Raw genomic sequence first — 18,087 nt, forward strand, 5'->3', positions numbered from 1 at the left:
CAGGGCAGGGCTCCCTCCTCTTTCTGGCCATGTGGATGCTGGGAGATCCAGCCCAGGAAATACACTGTAAATCCCATTGGCAGTTTGCCCCAAATCCTTTATGAGGCCAAAAACCCCTTTGTTAGGAAGCGAACACTGAGAAGTTTATCGCACCGGGTTCTCGGCCCGGCCCGGCAGGAAACGGAAATGAGTGGGGGACGGATTTTACCGCACACACCCATCCCTCACTCGTTCCGTTCCCCCTCTCTTCCCTGCCCCTTCCGTTCCAGAGGGGACGCTTTTTGAGAACTGTTCAGAACAGTTCTCAAAAATTTCCCCCTCTGGAACGGATTAAGAACGGAAGAGTGGGGGAACGGAACGAATGAGGGACGGATGCGTGCGGTAAAATCCGTCCCCCACTCGTTCTGCACTCATCCCTACTCCTTCCGTTCCGTTCTCAGAACGCGTGGAAGGAACGCAGTGCGATAAGGTTCTGAATATCCCAGGAAGGCTCTATATCTCCCTCCAAGACCTCCTTCCACTCTTCCCCTCAGTCTCTCTCTCTCCCCTGAAGGCCTCAAACTGCCAACTGCCAAATGCTCAGGAAGAGGCAACCATTTTGTGTTCCAGCAGCCACTTTGTATTCTGGTGGCCTTTTGTGTTCCAGTGACCATTTTGCGTTCTGGCGGCCATTTTGTGTGCTGCTTGTGCCTGTGGGGAATAATGGTCCGGAACCTTCTCTGAGGCTTCAGTTGAACAGCCTCTCTCCTGAAGCTCCAGAGTCAGAAGGAGGCCAGGCTCCTTGGGCCAAAACGAAGGAAGTGCGTCTCTTTGTATGTCTTTTGTGTCTCTTTTCTGAGAGGGTTTTCTTATTACACAACTCTGCTGTTTCTGGGGAACATGGGTTTTAAAAGGGATCAGAAATGGGGAGGAGAGTTTTAACACAATCCTTATTCTTCTTCTTCACAAACATTGGGCTTTGGCTTCTAAGAGGAGGATTGTCCCCCAAAGAAGGCCAAAAGTGGCTCCTTTGGGAGGTTTTAAAAGTCTCCCCAGTTTCCTTATTAATAGATTTTCAGGCAAGAAAGAAGGAGACAGACCAGAATAACTCATATTACCAAGAATGAAACAAACAAACATACAAACAAACAAGAACAACAAAAATAAGGATTAGAGACTAAAGCAAACTGCTCATTTTCTAAAAAGTAAAACCATTATTAGGAGGGTAAAAACAAGACATGGGTGCTTCTACCCTTTTTCAACAGACTTAGGCTGTATCTGCACTGCAGAAATAATCCAGTTCTAAAGTGTGTTAACTCTTCTAGTTCCATCCTGTGGAATCCCGGGATTTGTAGTTTGCTGTGGCATGAGAGCTCTCTGGCAGAGAAGGCTAAGTGTCTAAAGGTAAAATCCCAGGATTCCATAGCACTGAGTGGTTAAAGCAGTGTCAAAGTGTCTTATTTCTATAGTGCGGATGCAGCCTTCTTGGGAAAGGGGCTGATGCTAGGGAAAAGCACTTGGGACCTCTGGAGGTTTCAGCAGTTGATTTATTGCTGCAGGGTTTCTTGCCAAGCCAATCCTAACCCTGGTCCCTTTTCTCAGGAACGTCATCTTGACCTCCTTGGATACGGCGTTGGGGCCTCTCTTGCTGGAAGTGACCCAAGTGCAGGGCCACCAGGAACCCCCTGCCCACCTGATGGCCAACACAGAAGCCAAGCGGAGGGAGTTGGGCTCCAACAGAAAGAAGTTGCCAAGGTACAACAGCTCTTTGGTGAGTCACTATCCTATTAGCTTCATCTGTGCCACTGCTGGGCCAATTTATGAAAGGAAACAAATAAAATACTGTCTGAGTTTGGCAGAGACAGTCCTGGTTAATCCTCTGTCACCTCATTATTTCAGGGGCTTTTAAAAATATCCCTGTTTCTCTCTCCTCCTCCCACTTTCCCCCTTCTCTGCTCACTTCAGTTCCTGAGTGCAATTGAGTTTGCAGCCTATTAACTCAAAAGTGGGGAGAGGAGAGGAAAGAAGGAGAAAGGATATGGCCCTTCCCAGGAAGCTGAGGCAAAAACAAACTGTTGTGCCCTTCCTAGCTTGTGAGAACTTCCTCTTAAACAACTTTGACCATATTCAGTGCCTTCTGGGTTGCTTGTCCACATGTGTCTTGCTTTTCCAATCTGCGAAATGTTGTGGGATATGGGAGAATATTTATGGATCTAAATATGGGGTGGGCCCAGTCGCCCTCAATCCCACAGTGCTCCCCAGAACTGTTATTAAAAATGACGTTAGCCTCTGAAATGTAGCAAGAAATGTCTAAATGCACCATAATTCTTTTGTGGCTAAATGTACTGTATGTGTTGGGTTAGTATCCTAATCCATCATCAATATCCCAGCCATGGCCTAAATTATATTGTTTATTTTTTTGTAATTTAGGTTTATTAATTATTTCATTTTCATTTCTAACATGTATTTCCCAAACAGTTCTAAAAACAAGTTCAATTACAGTCACAATTTCCAACATACAATACTCTCTTATCTTCTTTTCTTCTTTTTCTTCTTCACTTCCCAATCTGCTGTCTTTTGTGTGATATTTACCGTAGTCTTTCTGCTTCTTGCTAATATTACATACATTCCGTCTATTAATCAACAAATATTTTCCATATCCTCTCTCATGTTACTCCTTATTAACTTATAACAGTTTTTTTCTCAGGAAGAGGGGAACAAATGAGGGAATGTATGCCCACATGTATATCTCCAAATTATATTTAACAAAAAAGAGTCCTCTCTAACTTTGATTTCCTTGAATATATTCTTTCCCCTGGTTCCTATCTATATTGCCCCTCTCCTCCTTTTCCTACTATATTCTTTATTAATGTTAAACCAGGTCTTTATTGATACCCCATCTCTTTTCCCAATACAGTCAGCCCTTCTTATACACTGATTTGTTATACATGGATTCAAGCATACACGGTTTGAAAATGTTCAAAAAAAGTATAAATTTCAAATATCAAACCTTGATTTTCCATTTTTTATAAGGGACACTATTTTGCTATGTCATTATATTTAATGGTACTTGAGCATACACTGATTTTCTCATACACGGGGGATCTTGGAACCAAACCCCGGCGTATAACAAGGTTCCACTGTATTTCATAATTTTCTTCCAACCCTTTTCTATATTATCTCCTTTCTTATCCCCAAACAGATAGGAGAGTTTATCTGTCTCTTTGATCTCACTGATTTTTAATAACCAGTCATCTATCCATAAATCTTCTTCTGATTTCCACTTTTGGGCTATCATCGTCCTTGCCAATGTAATCAAGTATAACATTATTCGCAAAAGTTTTTTCTCATCCTCACTTTTCAAAAAGTGTGTCATATTTAACAGGTTCAATTCTGTTTTTTTCTTAAATTTGATACCATATATTTGTTGAATTATTTTGTGTATTTCGTCCCAAAACTTTCTCACTTTTTCACACTTCCACCACATGTGGATCATCGTAACCTTTTCTTTATGGCAATTCCAACATTTATCCGTTTCCCCTTTTTTATTCTAACCAGAGTATAATACCACCTATTACTACTTTTTGGGAAATTTTCTTTTAAGTCTTGGGATCTGGTAAAATCATTTGTCCTTTTCCAGGCTTTTTCCCATGCCTCCAATGGAATTTCATGTCCCACGTCCCTTGCCCAATCGAGCATATATTGTTTTATTGGTTCGTTTTCCAATTCGCTCTCTCTAAATAGTTTATAATATTTACCTATTTTCTTTTCTTCCGTTTTCATTGTCAGTTCATCTAATTCCATTAATTTTATCTCAGTTCCCACTGTCCTAATATCCTAATTGAACATCCTTTTTATTTGGTAATAACTATACCAATTTATTTCATTTTTTTCACCGGTCAATTCTTCTCTGGATTTCATAGTCATTTCTTGTTTTCCTTTTCCTTTTCCTTTTATTAAATCTATATATCTGCGCCAATATTTCCCAGAGTCCCATCTATTAGCAAACGCCTCTTGCGTTGACACCCAAACAGGTATTTTGAAATAGAAAATTGCTTTTATTTTCCTCCAAGTCTCCAACAAGGCTCTGCGAATCGGGTTATTATTAAAGTCTCTGTTAACAGTAATTTTGTTATACCATAGGTATGCATGCCACCCGAATCTCAGATCTGGACCTTCCAAATTTAATGTTTGTGTATTATTTAGCCTAATCCAATCCTCTAACCAGAACATATTACATGCCCATCTATATAGCTTTATATCTGGCATGGCACATCCTCCTCTCTCTTTTGTTTCTTTTAAAGTGTCCATCTAATTCTGGCTTTCCCCCCGTTCTAAATAATTTTTTTAAAATTCCTTGTTCCATTGCTCCATAATCTTTGCTGATATGCTAATTGGTAAATTAATAAAAAGAAATAAAATCTTGGGTAAAATTACCATTTTTATGACAGCTATTCTGCCGAGGATCGGTAAGTTTAACTTTGACCATCTGCACATTTCTTCACTAACCTTTTCCCACCTTGTCTTTTAGTTGTTGTCAGATAAGTTCATGTTATTATTGGACAGCCAGATTCCTAGATATTTAACTTTATAGGCCACATCACATCCTGTTTTTTGTTTCAGTACCCCTTCTTCCTGTTTGCTCATATTTTTTGATTTTATCACTGATTTTCCTTTATTAATCTTAAATCTTGTAAGTTTACCAAACCATTTTAAATCACCCATAACATCTTCTATATTATTTAGCGGATCCTCCAATATTACAACTAAATCGTCTGCGTAGGCTCTAACTTTCACTTCCTCTTTCTTTATTTTTATTCCCTCAATCCTTGGATTATTTCTAATTTTGTTCATTAAGAATTCTAATACAGTTATAAATAATAACGGCGACAGCGGGCATCCTTGCCTTGTCCCCCTTTGTATACCAAATTCTTTCGTTAATTCTCCGTTAATTTTTAAACAGGCTGTCTGATTTTTATAGATTTCTTTCCCATTATTAACAAAAGCTTCTCCCATATTCATTTGTTTTAATAATTCAAACATAAAATTCCAGCTAATGCTGTCAAAAGCTTTTCCGCGTCGACAAATAATAAAGCAGCCTAAATTATATTGTTTATAATATTGCATATTATATTGAAAATATTTGAGACAAACTGGATCTCAAAGGCAGTAGCTTTTTTCTTGCTGACAGAATTTAAAGTTTATTTCCTGGACTGAATTCTAAAGTGATCAAATAGTATTTCTGATGCACCATGTGCTTTCCTCCCCTTTTGCTTAGTCACTCTCTGGATGAGGGCTATTTTCTATTGCAGGTGACCTTTGCGGATGTGGCTGTATATTTCACTGAGGACGAATGGAAACTGTTGACAAAGAAGCAGAAAATTATGTATAATCATATAATGATGGAGAATTATGAGAACGTGGCCTCTGTGGGTAAGGAACCGGAATTCACTAGCACTATAGAATCATAGAGTTGGAATAGATCACAAGGGCCATCCAGTTCAACCCATTTCTGCCATGCAGGAATACACATTCCAAGCACCATCCAGCCTCTGTTTAAAGACCTCCAAAGAAGAGGACTCCACCAAACTCTAAGGGAATATATTCCACTGTACACCCAACTCCAACCCACATCAATCCGCATGCAAGCTTTATACTGTACTGGTTGTGAGTCATCTCCTGGTGCCACACAGCATGAAGCATCCTCTGCAGTTAGCTTGCATCATACCATGTGCTCTGACTCAAGACTCTATGGCAGTCTCACAGGAAATGATGCCACTTTTCAATCAAAGTATTTTTACATATATATATTGGAATATTTTTCAAATGCCTGACTATCTGCTTCTACTGATTTCCTCATGGCAGTTCCCCTTCAATCTCTCCTTTAGTATCTCCTATAACAATACAGTCATTATATGGATTTGGGGGCATCCAGCACAGAATCATGCTCAGGTCACTCACACCAATTTTTTTAATTTAATATCAAATAGGAAGCGGTGAACGTGGGGCTAAACCTTGGGGTAACACTTTCCTCTCTTAACACTGAGATTCAGTCTTGTCTGTCATTGTCTTCTTTTACAGAAGAATTTGTTAGTCACAAGAGAGTCCACACAAGAAAGAAGTCACATAAATGCCAGCATTGTGGGAAACATTTTGCTTACAAGTCAGTCCTAGTCATGCATCGGAGAGTCCACACAGGAGAGAAGCCATACAAATGCCAGCATTGTGGGAAAGGTTTTTCTTCAAAGTCAGACCTAGTAAAACATCAGAGAGTCCACACAGGAGAGAAGCCATACAAATGCCAGCATTGTGGGAAAGGTTTTTCTTTGAAGTCAGTCCTAGTGAGACATCAGATAGTCCACACAGGAGAGAAGCCATACAAATGCCAGCATTGTGGGAAGTGTTTTTCTTTGAAGTCAAACCTAGTGATACATCAAAGAGTCCACACAGGAGAGAAGCCATACAAATGCCAGCATTGTGGGAAATGTTTTTCTCAGAAGTCAGACCTAGTGACACATCAGAGAGTCCACACAGGAGAGAAGCCATACAAATGCCAGCATTGTGGGAAATGTTTTTCTCGGAAGTCACACCTAGCGACACATCAAAGAGTCCACACAGGAGAGAAGCCATACAAATGCCAGCATTGTGGGAAATGTTTTTCTCAGAAGTCAGACCTAGTGACACATCAGAGAGTCCACACAGGAGAGAAGCCATACAAATGCCAGCATTGTGGGAAATGTTTTTCTCGGAAGTCACACCTAGTGACACATCAAAGAGTCCACACAGGAGAGAAGCCATACAAATGCCAGCATTGTGGGAAGTGTTTTTCTTTGAAGTCAAACCTAGTGACACATCAGAGAGTCCACACAGGAGAGAAGCCATACAAATGCCAGCATTGTGGGAAAGGTTTTTCACTGAAGTCACACCTAGAGAGACATCAGAGCATCCACACAGGAGAGAAGCCAAACAAATGCCAGCGTTGAACTAATATTTTTTTCAAGAAGGATTGCAGAAAATTTATTTTCAATCCAGTGGTGAAAAGGCCGTTACGATTTGGATTGTAATGTTTGTCTGTCCGTATGTCTGTGGTTTATCTGTGCATATGTCTGTTTATCTTTTAAAGTTACATTTTGTTAAGTTTAGGTTTTAATTGTCTTTACATTCTGCCCTTGGCTTAGGTGGGAGATCCGTTCCGGACCCCCTCCCCCAGATAAGCCAAATACCGCACATGCAGCCCTATTCAAGTGAATGGGGCTTGTGCATGTGGTGGTGCCATGGCGCCCATGCGCCATGGGCCCGCACCTCCATCATCCGAATGAGACGCCCCGCCACTTGTGCCCGCGTGTGGCTTTCACCATATACTGAATGCCGCATATGACGCAGGTGCAGTGTAATATAGATAACTGTTTTGGATTATAAACTTGGCTGGGGATTATGATTTGTGGTATAGCTTACCTAGATGGGGGGGGGGGGGGGCTGGGATGTTTTACAGCTGGCTAGAATAGTTATGGGAATGATTAAGAGAAAGGAGTTAGTTTCTGAGAATGGCAAAGGGGGCCTGGTTAACTGTGGGGCATAGTCTCTGGGAATGGGAGGTGGGGGCTAGGTTTGGAAGAGGGTGGGATTTTAGGTTTTGGGGTTTCAATGTTTTCTTTGGCTTGGGGAGGGCGATTCTGGCTTAAATGCTGGATTTCTGATTATGTGTTCTCAATAAAATTATTTGTTGTTTCAACACATTGGACTCTTTGATGCACAGAAGTTCTGAATTTGGACAAAACACACTTCCTTCTCTTCTCAGTCCTCAACTCAGTTCCCAGCCATAAGAAGAACAGAGGCAAACACATCCTCCAAGTCTCCTCAAAGGAAGAAAGTGTATGGAAATGTATGAGAAAAGGGGGCAGGGGGCCCTTGAGGAGAGGCATGGCCATGGGGGGAGGGGGCAGGGTCATTCAGATGAAAAGGGGGCTTTGAGGGGCCCCTCCCTCCTGGAAGGTAGGGCAGAGGAGAGGCCCTCCTCCCTTCCTCTTCATTTGGGGGGAGATGAGGGCTGGCAAGCCCCTTTCTTTGGTCTTCCAATGGGGCACCCTCTTCATCTCTGGGGGGCTGGGATGGGGTTCAGAAGAGGGGAGGCTCCCAGTCAAAAGACTTTTGTGACAAACAAAAAGCATCAGACAGCATAGGCTTCAATAGCATTGGAAACAACAGTTTTTTGGGGGGAAAGGGGTTTTCTCTGGGGGAAGGGGACACTGTCTGTGGGGGAGAGAAGAGCCCAGATTTAGGCCAAAGCCAAGAGCTGGCAGACGGAGGGAGCTCAAATCCCCTTCTGGGGAGAGGGACACCCCCCTGGCAACTAGGCTTAGAGGCCTACAGGATCTGGATTAGCCCCCCCCACACACACACACACATCCTTTACTTACCCTTCACAACAACCCTGCAGAGGAGGGCCAGCAGAGAGATCAATGGTCCTCCTCCTGGGAACATACAGAAAGGGCATGAAAGCCATTGTTAGTTCTTTGCCTGAAAGATCCCTTCCTTGAAGGGATGGAGGTTAAAGGAAGGAAAGTGCCAAGGAAAGAGAAGGCATAAAGGGGGCATCTAGATAGGAATCCCTCGGTAGCCATTTGGGGGAAAGGGGCTCTGCCTCTGGACAGAGAGACGGAGAATGTGCTCATTTGGGAAAACGTTAGGGTGCCTATATTGGGCCACCATCCCCTCTGCCCTGGAGCCTTCTTCTGCAAGCCCCATAGACAGGGAAGATCTAGATCATGCCCTCCCCAGGAAAGGAAGCCCCCACCCTTCGCAGCCCCATAGACGGAGGGGAGATGATATTATAAGCGCCAATATTATAATGAAGATTACTATGTATTGTAGGAAAGAAATGGCAATATCTGGGGAAATATATACAAAGGATTTACATTGAAAAGGGGAGGGATTAATAAAAATGGCAAGAATAAGAAGGGATCCCAAATCCTGAGAGCAGCCCCCAAGCAGCCCTCTCCAGCCTTCCCCCCAAATGCACCTGAGAGGTCCGTGGGACAGCAACCAGGGCCTCCCCAGAAGATCCCAAAACCAGGACAGGTTTCCTGCAGGAGAAAACAGGAAGACTGGCTGCAAAATACGTACCTGGCACATTTTTTGAAGGAGGAAGAACTAGAGTATCTCAGATGACAGCCTGCTCCATTGTGGCTGAGGAAGACCTTTTGTCTTGAAAGGTCCTCCATCAATTCCCAAAGACAGGGATAATGCCACTTATTTAGTTTCAGTTCATCTATTTTAGCAGGTCACCTGGAGCAGAGATATTGGAGGTAGTTTGTGTCTTGTAATTGTTCCTTTTGTTGTTTTGTTGTAGTCCATTCTTATCGATGTGTATTGTCATTGTACTGAAGCCTTTGTGTACCTGTACTCACAATTGCCCTTGTGTATATTATTTTTTGTAGATATTATTCTGTATTACCTAGATTAGTAGGTTATTCATAGTAATAAACTGAAGTTAGCTCCTACATTATCATTTTTTAGATGTTATTCTGCATGATATCAGTATGTTATTCAGACTAGGTAAATTGAAGCTGATTTGTGTATTATAATTGCTCTTTGTACATAGACCTTTTCTTCTCATTACATAGCATTACCTTGTCATTACTTGTTTCATCTTCACTTGGGGACCAATAAACCTATTTGGACCTAGTCCTCCCCAACTTGGTTTGGTTTCCCCCCAATAACACCCTCCCCCCAAAAAGGAAAGGAGACCCTAAAAGGGAGGTGTGTGTTTCTGATCTCTCTTTCCTTCCTTCGTTCTTCATTAATTTATAATTAATTCTTAAAATGTCATTGAAAACTGGTCTCTTTCAGCAGCAGGCCTGTCCTGGCAGTTTTCTAAAACTGTAAACTTTGATCAGTTTAAAAGGTGGATGGTTTAATACATCTGTGTCTCCTTTTTCTTTTCAATGGATGGATGTTTGAACTGAAGTTGTCTTCTTAACTGATATTGTGTATTGTTTGGTCTGTCATTGTTCCCTGCCTCCATCCATGGAGAGATGCAGATAAGAAATAATAATAATAATAATAATAATAATAATAACAATAATAATTCTTTCTTTCTTTCTGAAAAGCTCTCCTTTGGCCCTGAAAGAAGATCCCAGGTAAAGATGGGGCAGGAAGGAAGGAAGGAAGGAAGGAAGGAAGACAAGTTCCCATAAAATCAATACAAGCAACCTCCTCTTTTTCTGTTGGAGCACTAGTATGTTTTTCCTTTTTGCCCCATTGTAAAGGCGTCTCTGGTTTCCACTGGTTTCCAGTACTGAATGTTCTTCTCCATGGACAAATCCTTGAACATTTTCAAAGGCATTAAACCCCTGTCATCTCTCTTCTTGTGTTGGAATAGCATTGGGCTGGGAGGGAGGCAGAGATGGGGGAGCTTTGCAGTCAAATGTGGGGGAATATGTTTGTGCATCAGGACACCCCCCTCCCTCAGCAAATCAGGGTGGGAATAGGAGACCCTTTGTTTTATTCACCCAAATCCTCCTCCTCCTCAAACCCCCCCCCCTCCAAGCCCCCCACATGCCACCACTTTCTGCAGCCTTCAACCCACACTTTCGCTGCCCCCAACATGGTGACTTCAGGGAATTTACTGTCAGGAAGTTCTTTCTAATTTTGAGCTGGAAGCTTTTTTCCTGGAGTTTGCATCCATTGCTCCATTTTGCTGTTCTCTGGAGGAACAGAAAACAAGCTTGCTCCCTCCTCAATATGACATCCCTTCAAAGATGTTCAACAGGGCTTTCATATCCCCTCTTAACTGTCTCTCTTCTCCAGGCTAAACATACCCAGCTCCCTAAGTCTCTTCTCATAGGGCTTTATGGTTTCAAGACCCTTCACCATTTTGGTTGCCCTCATCTGAACACACTCCAGCTTCTCAACATCCTTTCCGAATTGTAGTGCCCAGAACTGGACCCAGGATTATGCCAGGTGAGGTCTGACCAAACCTGTGTCCTATATCTGTGCATGGCATTTTTTCTCCCTAACTGCAGTGCCTTACATTTCTCACTCTGAAATTGATTTTGTTCATTTTGGCCCAGCTTTCTAATCTATTCAGGTTACTATGGATATTGATCCTCTCCTCTGGGGTATTAGCTACTCCTCCTAATTTGGCCTCATCTGTCAATTTGAGAAGCAGGCTCTCTGTTCCTTCATCCAAGTCCTTGATAAAGATGTTGAAAAGCTCTGGGCCCAGGACAGAAACCGGTGTCACCTCTGTGGCACAGAACAGCCCATAGATGTAGAATGCCTTAGTATTTAATAGTAAGGAGCAATGTGCCAGTATGGTGGAATGGACTCTGGGAGACCTGGGTTCAAGTCCTCACTTTGCCATAGAAACTCATTGGCTAGCCTTGGGCAAGTCACACTCTCTCAGCCTCAGAGGAAGACAAGAGCAAACCCGCTCTGAACAAATCTTGTCAAGAAAACCCTGTGATAGGTTCACCTTAGGGTTGCCATACATTGGCAACACCGAGAAGGCACACAACAACAACAACAAAACGACAAACAAATACCTCTTGTCCTTGGAAGAGATTTCCAACGATGCCTTGCTTTCCAGCTGGGAAAAAGAGAAAAATTCCAGAGGTTCCCATTTCCACTAAGATTAGGAGCTCCCTAATTTCCATGGAAGAGGTTTCCTAAGGCATGTGCCAGGACAGAGGGGGGGGGAGGTGGGTTCATCGTGGGCAAATTACCGTTTGTCAGCTGAACTTGGGGCTCAGGGTCCCTAAGAAGAGGAGGTGCCCAGGCCCCCCAGAATCCCCTCTGAGCCTCCAGAAGAGCAAGACTCAGGGAAGGGCCAGTCTGCGAGGGGCTGAGAGCCGCTTGGACAAAACCTTGAGGGCACCTTATTTATTTATTTATGGTATTTATACCCCGTCCTTCAGCCCTAAAAGCTATCAGAGAAGCTTACAATTATTATTTTTAATTAGACTCTTCCCTGCCTTCAGGCTTACAATCTAAAAGACACAACACAAAAGGAGAAGGGAATGGTGGAGGGAAAGGGGATGAGGTCCAGTAGTTCTTCTCTCCCTCTGAGGCCTGGACCAAGGCAGATGGACTGGAGGGAGGACTCTTCTTCTTCAGGCTAGCCCTGATGGAGCTGGGCCTGCCTGGTCAACTCCCTCTCACACCGGAAGATGGCAGTTATGGATGGAGGATTCTCTTCCTTCAGGTTAGCCGTGATGGAGCTGGGCCTGCCAGGTCAACTCCCTCGCAGGCTGGAGGATGGCAGCTATGGAGGGATGACTCTCTTCTTCCAGGCTAGCCCTGATGGAGCTGGGCCTGCCTGGTCAACTCCCTTGCAGGCCGGAAGATGACAGTTATGGAGGGAGGAGTCTCTTCTTCCAGGCTAGCCCTGATGGAGCTGGCCAGGATTGGTTTCAGGGTCTGGCAGGAAGAGAAAGGGACAGACCTCTCAGCCGCTTGAGGTTATTGGCTGTGTTTGCAGAGTACTCCAACAGGAATGTGGATTTCAACAGGTCCTATTAAATGGTTCCTTTGGTCTGATGCCCAGAGAATTACACCACAAGGATTCTACTTTAACTGATATGACAACACTGTAGAGAATCCCTCAGGCTTTGCACATTTGGAAGGGATACTTGGAGTTTTCTGCAAGAAGGTTCTAGTGCCAACTACACTACAAATCCCAGGATCCCGTAAGATGTAGTCTAAACAGATAAAGTGGAATCAAAGGGTTCTTTCACACTACACTGTTACAGCACTATTTCTTTTTTGGATTTTAATGCTTACATGCTATGAAATGGTCGGATATGTAGTTTGGGAAGCACTTGGTCTCTCTGGCTTGGATTTCTAAATGCCTCTCTCTATGCTGCAAATCCCGCATGGATTGGGGTTAGCTCATCCTCACATGCAAGAGCCAGCCTTTGGGGACTGGAAAGTACAGAACGGCCTCTTTGCTCTGTCTCCTTTCCCATCCTAAGGTGGGTTTCTGAGGACAAACCAGTCTTTCCTTTTTGGCTCTAAAGAACATCATAAGCCGGTTCTCCTCCTTCTGCCGTAAGCTCACCTTGCTCTAGCCCTACTAAGCAGCCAAATAAGCCAAGGGTCCAGAAAAAGCCCAGCGAGCCCCGTCTCCTTTTCCCAGGAAGAGGCAGGCCAAGAAATGCCTTTCCATTGCTCCAAAGGGAGAGCCTTCCTCTGCTGAGGTTGCTCTCCTCCTGGGCAGCTGGGATTCAGAGGGAAAGGGCCGCCTGCCTCTCGACACAGAGGCTCTCTTTAGCCAAGAGACAGTGGGGAACCCACCCTCCGTGGGTCCATGCCATCCTCCCCACAGGCCTCTCTACACCAGGGACTCTCATGGCATCTTGGAGCAAGGCTGGCCACAACTTTGCGGAAAGAAGGGTTGGTTTTCTCCCTCCAGAAACAGAACCATTTCAAGAAGGGAGATGGGGAGATCTTTGTGTAGTACTACTCAGCATCATAGTTAGATGTCAAAGGGAAGCCATGTTCTCTGGGAGGAAGAAGCAGAGGGATTTGGGGGGGAAAAACCCTTAGTCTTTAAGAAGACTTTCTTATCTGTAAACCCCCAAGAATAGGATTCCAATGAAGAACAAACCCACTCTCACTGGGAAATTAAAAGCGGTCAGGAAACGTCTAAGAGCCTGAGTCCTTCTTTCCCAACCCATCCCATCCTAGGGTTGGTTTTCAGTTGAACTCTCTTCTTCCTCCAGAATTACTACATGAACTGACCTTGTGTTGTCTTCAAGCCTGACAAAAGAGTGCAGGAAAGCAACCAGAAGGAGAAGGCAACGTTCCCCATTGGCTCCCATAAGCTCTCCCTGAATCCTCCCAGGACCTGAGGTTTGGGAGCTAAATCCTAGCTCCTGGGGCAGGGCCTCTAGCAACGCCATTCAGCCTAATGCATAAAGTACCAGCCACAGTTGCCTTCAGCTTGTCATTCAGATATTCACAGTATATTTTCCTGTGTGGAAATGAAGATTGACATTATTAAGAGGCTATTCCCAGATCATTGGGAACTGAGAAAAATATTCTTTTCCACTTCCTTGGAGAGACAGGATGAAGAAGATGTAATTTAGTCTCCTTGTTTCTAGCCAGATGGAGGATGCAGAGTAGAGAGTGATTCCCCTGCAATCTTTGCCAGTCGAAGCAACAAATCAATTAAGCCCTGCAATTATAACATTAGCAATCAATCAGTTATTAATACTTAGACCCAAGGCCATTTGCATACAAAATGTTAAAATACAATACAGCTGTAGGAACAGTATAATAAAAGTACAAGACAAGTAAATTACATAATAATCTTGCATGTAAAAGGTTTAAAATACAATTCGGTTAAAATATAGACAACAAAACTATAACTAAATGAGGGCGTCCTCAAAGCAATCAACAGCAATATTGGCAATATATCTAGCCCCAATCTTCATTGCTGCCAGGGAAAAAGGAGGAACCTTAAGAGTTAAAATCAGACAGGAAATTAAAAAGGGAAAGCCCTTTCTGAAAGAAGAGTAGAATCCAAAGGAGGCAGAATAGATCGCCCCAAAATTCCTTCTCTTTCTTTGTCTTCACAGCTAGCGTTAATGGACTCCATTATGGCGCTGTTGCTTAGCTTTCCTTAAGCCGCGCGTCTTGTCTCTCCACTTACGGTACACCGCTTCTGGCTTCGTTTGTGAGGCATTTCTGAACGTCCAGGAGACTAGGAGCGGTTTGGACGCAGTTTAGAAGCGGTTTAGTCGTCGTTAGGCAGAAACCCTTGAAGTATTTGTGTAATGACTGGGCTCCAGTCAATGGAGGTCTTCTTCAGGCAGAAAAGGGAGGTTTATGCAAATGCAGAATGACATCACTGCTACGGAAGGCTCTCTTGACCAATCAGAGAGCAAGATAAAGGTCCTTCTGGAAGCTTCCGTGAGAAGGAGATATAAGGCCTGAGAGACCAAGAGACAGTTGGGGGAATTGTGTCAGTTGGAGATAGAGAGAGAGTTAAAGAGCGGATCTTGGAAGTTAGTCTCAGAATTGGACGCTTAGGTTTATTTAATAGCTTATATGAATTGAACATTATATACTTACAAATATTATACCTGCAAGATTCTTAATATCTTGTATGACTTATGTTTTAGTTATATTTTGTTATCTATAATAAATATCTCCTTGGAGTATCTACTACTCGATGCTCCTTTTACACGTGTTTTGGATCGGTTGATGCTTGGGAAGATCAGTAAAGAAGTAGAAATAAGGTTCCTTAACTGGTCCCAGTGTAGGTTAAGGGAAGTCCTTTTATAATTCACTGGATGATGGCAGAGAGATTTAAGGAATTTAAGGGTCTGCTGGGCCAAAAGCCATAATGTCTAAATGTCTAATTAACAGTTTGTAATCCACTCTGATAGCCTTTTGGCTGAAAAGAGGGGTATAAAACTATTATTATTATTATTATTATTATTATTATTATTATTATTATTATTACAGGGCCGCAGTTTGGCTGCTTGGACCACCGGAGATCATCACAGTGAGTCAGTTGGAAAAGCCCATCTCACTCCAGAAAATAAAGGTACTTGAGGAGTTTGCACTCTACGTCTTTCTGTAATAATAGCTACAAAACTGATAATAGCATTTGGGACATTTAGTCTTTTAAAAACAAATATGGCAGATTTAAATGCTGCTTTAAAACCTCTTTCCATCTGCCAGCTTTGCGCTGGTTTTGGGGGGAAATGAGAAAGTGTTGGGAGGGAGGGACTGCCAACAGAATAAGGGATGCAGGGCCGGCTCATCCATATAGGCGAACTAGGCAGCTGCCTAGGGCGCCAAACTGCAGGGGGCACCAGAGAGAGAGAAAGAGAGATAGTGGCTTTAACCTGAGGATCATAGGCGCATTACAGACTGCCCGTTTGGGGCAGCCTGCACCCGCCCCTTTCCCCGCTGTATCGGGGCCTCAGCTGCCACAACGGCAGCCTCTGAGGCCCCGATCCGCCGCTTTTCAGGCAGTGGGGAAGCGGCAAAAGGCCGCTTCCCTGCGGCCTGGAAAGGGGTGTCCTTGGGGCTTCATGCCCCAAGGACACCCAACGGCAGCGGGGAGGAGGACTTAGCCCCTTTCTCCCTTACCTTGCTGGTGCAGCCATCTAAAAGCTATGCCAGCAACGCAAACCGCAGAAGGAGCTCTGTTTCGGAGCTCCTTCTTGCGCCGCGGAAATGGCGCTTTAGGTGCCCTCGCGTCACACAACGATGTCACCACCGCACCACATCATTTGGAGGCAGCACGGTGGTGACGTCATAATGGTGGGCCCCTTGTGGAACGGGTGCCGCCATTTTGTACGGATTGGGTCCGTACTAGGGTTAGGGGCGTCAAGAAGTGATGCCTCTTTCTAACCCTAGTATGGACCCAGTCCGTACTATTATGCCCGCCAGCCTCCAAGTAGCAGGAAGAGAGACCTGCTTGCTGAGGCTGGAAGGAGGAAGAAGTTTGCTGCACTCTGCAACTCCTGGGCTGCATCCACACTGGAGAATTAACCTGGTTTGGCACTGCTTTAACTCTTTCTGGCTCAAGGCTATGGAATTCTGAGAGTTGGAGTTTGTTGTGGAGTGCCGAGCACCTCCTTTCTCCTTCCTTCCTTCCTTCCTTCCTTCCTTCCTTCCTTCTCTCCTTTTCCTTCCCTCACTCTTTCTTTCCTCCTGTCAATCTCTCCCCCTTCCTTCTTGCCTTCCTTCCTTCTTTCCTACCTTCCCCCTTTCTTTTCCCTTCCCTCCCTCCCTCCCTCCCTCCCTCCCTCCCTCCCTCCCTCCCTCCCTCTTTCTTTCCTCCTGCCCCTCCCTACCTCTCTCCCTCCCCTTCCTTCCTTCTTTCCTACCTTTCCCCTTTCTTCCCTTTTCCTTCATTCCTTCATTCCTTCCTTCCTTCACTAACTCCTTCCCTCCCTCCCTCCCTCCCTCCCTCTCTCCCTCCCTTCCTTCCTTCCTTCCTTCCTTCCTTCCTTCCTCTCTCCCTCTCTCTCTTGCCAAGAGAGAGACTTGTTCAGGAAAGGCTTGCCATGGCCTTCCTCTGAGGCTGAGAGAGTGTGACTCCCCCAAAGCCACCCAGTGGGTTTCCATGGCCCCATCCTCCCCCCCCCCCCCCATTAACTCCTTCTCCTTCCCAGACTTTGGCCCTATTCCTTCTCTATCCACCCACTTTTGCCTCCCTTCCCACTCACCCACCCTTTTCTCTGATTCATAGACCCCCTTGTTATTGTTGTTGTTTGTTGCTGTGTGTCCTCAAGTCCTTTCTGCCTAAGGCCACCCTCTCATGGCGTTTCCTTGGCAAGGTTTGTTCAGAGGAAGCTTGCTATGGCCTTCCTCTGAGGCTGAGAGAGTGTGACTCCCCCAAAGTCACCCAGTGGGTTTCCATGACCGAGCTGGGATTTGAACCCAGAGTCATAGTCCAGTGCTCAAACAAATAGTCCACACTGGCTCCAACAATACACTTTAAAAGCTTGGTCTCCTTCCCAGGGTGTCCAGATGTCTTCACTGCAAAATAAGGCACCACAAAATGGAAGACATTCAAATAAAGGAGATGACAGGACTCAAGAAAAGCTCCAAACAATGTTAATGCATGCTTCTTAGTCATGCTCAGAATGGAGGACAGAAGGTTGGAATGGAGGACATGTCCTGGAAGAGGAGGAGGTCTGTCCTGCCCTGAGGTCAACCTACCATGGGGTTTTCTTGGCAATATGAGTTCAGAGAAGCTTTGCCAGGGCCTTCCTTTGAGGCTGAGAGAGTGTGGCTTGCCAGTCTTGGTGGCTGTGCCTACTATGTGTCTTTTCTTTCTCAACCTGGAGCCATTCCCATCCTTTTTTCATAGGCTGCATCTACACTGCAGAAGTAATGCCATTTGACACCGCTTTAACTGCTCTGACACCATGCTATGGAATCCTGGGATTTAAATTTTTGGAGGAGAATTCGCCTTCTCAGTCAGAGAGCAGTGGAGCCACAACAAACTACAAATCCCAGGGCTCCATAGCATGGAACCCGCAGGATGACCAGATGTCCTCTTTTTCTGGGGTATACCTTACATTTCAGTCTTCTGTCCAGGAGGAATTCCAAAAATGTCCTCCCTTTCGAGCATCACTA

At 44.4% G+C, this 18,087-nt stretch overlaps 1 long non-coding RNA gene across 1 annotated transcript; it reads left to right on the plus strand.

The window, feature by feature from the left end:
- Nucleotides 1-702: 702 nt before the first annotated feature.
- On the plus strand, nucleotides 703-10,229 carry LOC149301597 (uncharacterized). Its single transcript, XR_016272198.1, has 3 exons — nucleotides 703-800; nucleotides 1,582-1,750; nucleotides 10,089-10,229. It is a non-coding gene; the product is annotated as an uncharacterized LOC149301597 (long non-coding RNA).
- The last annotated feature ends 7,858 nt before the right edge of the window (nucleotides 10,230-18,087 follow it).

Source organism: Sceloporus occidentalis, unplaced genomic scaffold, assembly GCF_023333645.1.
Source record: "Sceloporus occidentalis isolate IW3139 unplaced genomic scaffold, rSceOcc1.0.p SCAF_21, whole genome shotgun sequence".
Classification (NCBI taxonomy): Eukaryota; Metazoa; Chordata; class Lepidosauria; order Squamata; family Phrynosomatidae; genus Sceloporus; species Sceloporus occidentalis.